This window comes from Tursiops truncatus, chromosome 15 (assembly GCF_011762595.2).
Source record: "Tursiops truncatus isolate mTurTru1 chromosome 15, mTurTru1.mat.Y, whole genome shotgun sequence".
Lineage (NCBI taxonomy): Eukaryota > Metazoa > Chordata > Mammalia > Artiodactyla > Delphinidae > Tursiops > Tursiops truncatus.
The window spans coordinates 81,907,973-81,914,545 of record NC_047048.1 but is presented as its reverse complement, the minus strand read 5'-3'; positions in this window follow the sequence as shown (position 1 = coordinate 81,914,545).

Below are 6,573 nucleotides of genomic sequence, written 5' to 3'. Positions count from 1 at the left end.
GGGGTCGTGGGGGGTGCCCGCCCTCCCCGGCTGCCGCTTTCTGTAGGGGGCACTGCAGGGTTGTAGAATCTCAAGTGGAAAAGTTCCCCGAAACTTTGACAGCCCCCCCCCCCCGCCCCCAGCAACTTTTCCCTGCCTAGTGGGCCCACGCGCCGGCGTGCCAAGCCTGGCCCCGCGCCCCCCGCGCCCCCGGCCCGCTTTCCGGCGCTGGAGTCGGGTCGGGGAGCCCCTCACGACCGCGGCTGGAGGTTGGGGACCCGGGTGGCCGGGATTCGGGCAGGGGCTCCCCCGGGAAGCGTTGGGATCGAGCCGCCCGAGCCCGAGCGCGCGAGCAGGGACTAGGCGGTCGCCCCGAGAGGTGTCCAGCCCGGGGCCACACCACGGGCCGCACGAGGCCACCCCACCGGCGGCACGAGGTCACCCCCTGGGCGACCCGAGGCCGAAGCCCGAGCCAGAAACGGCCTGGGCCGGGCGCGCGGGCCCGAGGGGGTCGGGGTCGTGGAGCCAGGCGGCCGCGCCTCCCCCGGGCCCGGGCCCGGGGCTGTGCAGGCTTCCCCTCCCCGGGCGAGCCGGGGCCGCCGTGCCACGCTCGCGACTGAGGTCTTAACAAAGGAAAATCGCCCCGGCACTCGGGAACGGCCCCCATCCCCGCAATTGGTCCTGCATTAAACAAACTTTACACACACGTGTGTATTTTCCGAGCGTTTCCCGCGTGCTAAGCTCCGGGTTTGCAAAAAAGAAGGAAAGCAAAACGGGAAACACAAAGCCGGTGTCGGCGCTCACAAAGGGCGGCCGCCCAGGCGGCGCGGAGACCCGCGCGCGGCTCTCAGCTGCACCCGCTGGGCGCTCGGCGGAGTCCCGCCGGGGATCCGCCGGGCAGCTGGCGACCCGCTAGATAGAAATATATCATTTTTCTTTCCTAAAGGAGAATGTTTCTGTGCATCGGTTGTGTAACTAAAAATTGTTGTGAAACATATCTTTGGGAAGGATATATCAAAATGCATAAAAGAAAAAGAACCGGGAGAGCCAGCGAGCAGGGCTGGCGCGTTCGTTTCGAGGAAGGGGCTGTGGTTTCCGGAGCCAGGCGGCGGGAGAGGGAGATGCGCGGGTTAGCGGCGCTCGTTCGCGGGCTTTCGCGGGCGGTGGACGATGCTCGGGGGAGACAAAACCTCGCAACCGTCTCGCCGCCGCGTGTCTCCGCGGACAGCGAGCTGCCTGCCTCTCCGAGCGGGAGGCTGCGGCGGGAGAAAGCCGCTGCTCCAAAGGCAGGGACCCCGCTTATCTCGTGGAGGGAAATTCGGGGAACCTGTGTGCGGACCCCCGGCAAGCTCGGCACCCCGGGAGATATGTGCCTGTTTGCCGAAAGAGGGAGAGAACTGTCCCCACACCGCGTGCGATCCCCGCAGTGAGACCTGACCCGGGGCGCACGGCTAAGCCCCCTGCTCCCCCCTTCGGGGGACAGATATTGTAAATAACAACCGAGCCGGTGTTCGGCAAGACATCAGATTAGAAACGTGGTCCTCACCCTGTTCCTTTCTTTTGAGCACTCATCACCTTGCAAAGCGGGGACGTGTTTATCCCTGGCTTTCTCCCCCAGGCTAGAACGTGATCTTCCTGTGCAGGCACCGTGTTTTATTCATCTTTGTACCCTCTGCCATTTCATCTATTTGGGGCCAGGCTCCAGATAAATGTTTTGTTTTGATGTGCATGCATGAATTAGAGACCCGCGATACCCTCCACAAACTCTCTGACCTCCCTCAAGTGACTTTAAGCCTTTAGAGCCCTTATCGGTTAGGAAGGGGAAAATGTGGGGTTTTAAAAATCCGTATAATCCGTGCCCTGTTTACCTCTCGGGGCTATTGTGAAGATCCAATGAGATAAGTGAAAACCTTTGTCAACTATCAGGTACTGAGCAGATATTATATAGGATGGTTATTCATTCATTCCCTTCACTGGGAAAGCTTAACAAAGTAATTCCTGGGCTTGTGTTTCAGCAGATGGTGGTCACCCTTCCTGGTCAGTCTTAAATATTTATTGCAGGACAATCTCGTTCTTACATTTAGGAAATCAATCAAGCTTCCATTTCTTTGAGAGAGATGAACGGGCGCTTGCCCACATAAATAATGGAAGAAAAATCCCTGTATTCTCCAAACAGCCACCTCAAGCAACCCGAGAGCCCAAGAGCAGGGAAATCATGAAGAATCCGTGAGACTGGCATAGCAACCCAAAGATGGCAGCGTGCAGTTATAACCTGGCTGCGTCCAGGCACAAGATCATGTGCGTGAAACAGTGTTAAGTGAAATGGAAGCCCTGGCCAGGGCATGCACACTGGTGGAGACCGTGTCCAGTCCGTGTACGCCCTGACCCATACTGGAAGGGAGGTGGGTTGGGGGGAGAGGGAGGATGTAAATCATTACATTTGAATGTTCCTTGGCTGTTTTATTTTCCTGTCAAGTGGCTCAAGACTGATTTTTTTTTTTTTTCAAGCATTCCCTCATGGCCAAGTATGTGTTTCCTTGGAATTGAAATCTAGGTTGATGGTTTTATATTTTAAAAGCTTTCATTGTGACTCATTCTTGGCCTGGGATAGGATTCTGTAATACTCCCCAAGCTCAAAGAGCCTGGGTGTCCTGTTTCTTGGGCTTTGTACCCACTTTCTAACATTTTGCCAGTGGATGCAAGAAGTCACTTTGGGAGACAAGTGTTTCATTGTCTTCTTGTCATCTTAATCAGTGCGGAAGGGAACCATAAACATGGACTTTCCTGGCTGAAGCCAGACAATGGCAGGGGCAGGAGAAGGTTTTCAAGTGCAGATAGGTCAGTGGTTAGACAAAATGGGTCAGCAGCGCCAGACCCACACCCTTCAGGGAAGGAGTTTAGATGAGATAGGGCTCACGGAGCCCTCATCTGGGGCCAGCGCGTACTAAGTGTGCCGACCGTGGCCACGTGTTTTATTTCAGGAGCCGTCTTGCTGACACAAAGCTCACGTAGGCTGGACTCTCCCTGGAAGGCTTCACGGCAAACTCCAAATAGTAGGTCATGGTGGTGGGAACTGGGTACTCCCTGAATACATTTCAAAATTCTTATTCTGTGTCTTAGGAACCCAGATGTGTCTAAACAGGTGGAAAAGGGGTTTAAACAGTCTCAAATGGACACCTTTTACCTTGGGCCTTCCTACCTAGCGCCTTTTGGAAGACAGATGGTCATTCTTTTATCAGGATGAGCAGCAGAAGCCCCTGAGCCTCATGAATGTCTCCTCTGCACAGATCCGACGTAACAGGCAGATTCTGACCAGATTTAGGAAACAGGAGCTTTGTGATCTGTCTCCCCAAATAGCTCCTCAAAACCTTGAGTATTTCCAACCTCTGGAAACTCCCTAGCTCTGTCTGCCTTCAGCCACGATGCCTCTCGTGAGCAGAGAGATGCCAGAGAGAGGCAAGTTTTGTTTTGTCCAGACTCCATTAGGTTTTTATAGCAGACAATTCAATTCAGGAAGCATTTCTAAAAAATCTAGCAGTGGCTCTGCCTAGCTCTTGCCAGGCGCTGCTAAAACGGCTGAACCAGAGCAAACCTCTGGCCTTCAAGGAATGCAGCCTCCACTGTTCTGCCCAAATGCTGCTTCTCATCATGTGTGTTTCTCCAACAGCCTAACACACACTCTCTCTTTCCCTCCATCCATCCTCTACCCTGCAGCCGTGGTGACCTTTCCAAAGCGCGACTCTCATCATGTTACTGCCTGATTGAGGCTCTGAAACAGCTCCCTCTGGCCCACACCAGCGACGCTCAGCAGAAAACAGGTGTTCTCCAAGCCGGGCCATCACTAATAGTAACTAATGACGGTCTTTTCTTGGTTGGCAGAAACAGATTAAGCTAATTGATGGAATAGTCTCCATCTTAAGTGTTTCTCCCCTCACTGTTCCTTAAGCCTTTGTTCACTGCTACCCCTTGGCTGAAAATAGTGTAAGATTATATCTGACTGATCCCAGGATCACGAATTTCACTGACACATTTTTTTCACGTATCAACATTTCCTGGCGTTCTGCACGTGGGCGTTCTGTATGGTGGGGGGTCTGCGGGGAGGGAGGCCAGGCATTCAAGACCGTTCCCAACAGCCCTCCACCCCAAACAGCGAGCTCTTCCCTTTCCAGGCCTTGGATCAGGTGGTTTTCTCTGCCTAGATTGTGGGTCTTTCCCCTTTTGCTTTGTGAACTCTTCCTTCAATTCTTAGTGCCACCCATTGTCTACATGTCGTAAATGTTTATGGACTAGATGAATGACAGATGGAAAGATGAGAGGAAATATATTAAGGACCAGCATATGCCAGCAGGTCAAGGCCTCTGGTCCTCTTTCCCCACTTCCTCCTCACGGTGCTCCAGCTCCACTGGCCCTCCTACTACTTCTCAGACCGCCTTAGAACTTGCCGCTCCTGCCTACTTAGTCTATTCACACGACTGGCTCCTTCTCACGACTCAGGACTCAGATCACCCCACGTAAAATAGTCCCCCAACCTCGTCTGTGCCATTGGGAAACGAACATCCTCTCCTGGGGCCCTGGGCCATCATACCATGTGGCTGTGTTTGATCAACTTCAAGACTGAGATATCTAACCTCATGGCTTTTGATCTTTGAGGTCCCCAAAGAAACCTCTTAAGTAACAGCTCATGCCAGCAAAGCATGCATTCTATTCTCTTCTGTGCTCTGTTTTCTTCTGTGGGGTGATGTTGACACATGTGTCCTCAAATAAATCAACCTTCACATCTTAACCATCTTCCTTGGCAAGATCAATTAGTCGAAGTGCCGAGGCGGGGCTGACCTGGATGACTCAACCCTTGAAAAATATAAAGGAAATCATTGTGTTTTCACGTTAACAGGCGTTGAGACACAGCCAGCTCATCTATTTCTATTTTTTTTTTCCCGTGGCGGCAACCACTGGCCTGTCCATGGTATTCTGAGTGTTGTTGTCAAGTACAGACCTGGACCCAGTCTTCTCCAGATGCCACCCTGGTGACCAGCAGCCTCTCATTAGCCACGTGGCCTAGTAGGAGTCAAGACTCCTTGGGCTGCAGGGGACAGAACCCAAATCAAATTGTTTTCAGCTTAAAAGCAAATGTATTGGCCCAAATAACTAAAAAAAAAAAAAAAGAAGAAAGAAAAAAAAGGAAAGAAAAATCTAGGCAGAGCTGGATCCAGAGGGGAAATGCTATTCACAAGAGTCTATCTCTCAGCTCTTCCTTCCTCTGCGTGGGTTTCATGCTCGGGCTAGCTCTCCCCAGGAGGTGGCAAATTGATACCTGGAAGCCCAGCCCTGGTGTCTCTTGGCATAGCAACCCCAGTAGAAAGGACGCTTCTGTTTCTCAATAACTTCAACAAAAGGCTAGAACCGACTCTCACTGGCCTGTCTTAGTTCCATCCTCATCCCTGGACCCTAAACACCAAACTGTGGCCAGAAAGTAGTGATCATCTGATTGGTCGGGCTTAGGTCCTGTGACCACTTCTGGACTCAGGAAGGTGAGGGCGGCTGGGTCTGAGCTACCCAAACAAAATGTACTGCAAGTTCGCCCTTTCTGAAATCAGTGTGTTGGACCCAAGAAAAGGGACACTGGGTACTCGCATGCAGCAGGTTTCTGCCTCAAGCCAGTTTTCAATCCTTACTCTGTGCCCTTCACACGTGGCCATCTGCCTCTCCTTGAAACTCACTCCTTCGTAGTCTGTCTGTGGCCCAGTCCCCAGATGTTTGGTTCTTGCTTTTCTTATCTTACCCTTTACCTACCCGTGGTTTCAGGGACCACCTAGCGAGAGGTTCTCTCCACAGACTCCACCGTGTCCAACAGCACAGAGCCTCCTGGATGTCCTCCCCGTCCCACAGTGAACCCCTGGCTTCCCCCCGACTCCTCCTCCTGGATTCCTGATCATCAGTGGTACCACCAGTCAGCCGAGCCCCTAAGCAGAGCCTTTGCCATCATCCACCATCCTAGATCCTCCTTGCCTGAGCCAACGTACCATCCACAACCAGAATGCAAAAGATTCCTCCTCCTACGTATGGGCGGTCCTTCTGCCCCTCTGCGCCCACGACCGCTCCACTGGTCTCGTCCCTTTTGCCGGGAAAATCACAACAGCGGCCTCTCAGCCTTGTCTCCACGCGTCTAATGCTGGTCCCTGATGCAGGATGTTCTCTAAACCGTCACCTTCCCAAAAAGATCAATCTGGTCGTGCTTCTCTCCTGATTAGACGGCTGCTCTGTCATCCTACTGCATGTGGAGAAAAAATGAACGCCTTAACTTTGCCTCTAAATGCCTGTAGTGCCCATGCCTCTCGAGCCACGCCCACGGGGAATCCTACGCCTGGTGGAACATTCTCCGCACCCTCCGTGTTGACCATTTCTGTGCCTTTTGACATCTGATAGCTTCTGCCTTGGGTTTTTTCCTTCACTCCCACCCCCTCCTCCTGGAAGGCTCACTCACCTTTCAAGATCAGGTTCCAATGTCACCGGTGAGCCTGTCCCCAGCCCCGCAGGCAACATCCGTCACTTCCCCTTCTTGGAGCACAAAGCACCACGTCCATTCATGGCCTGGAG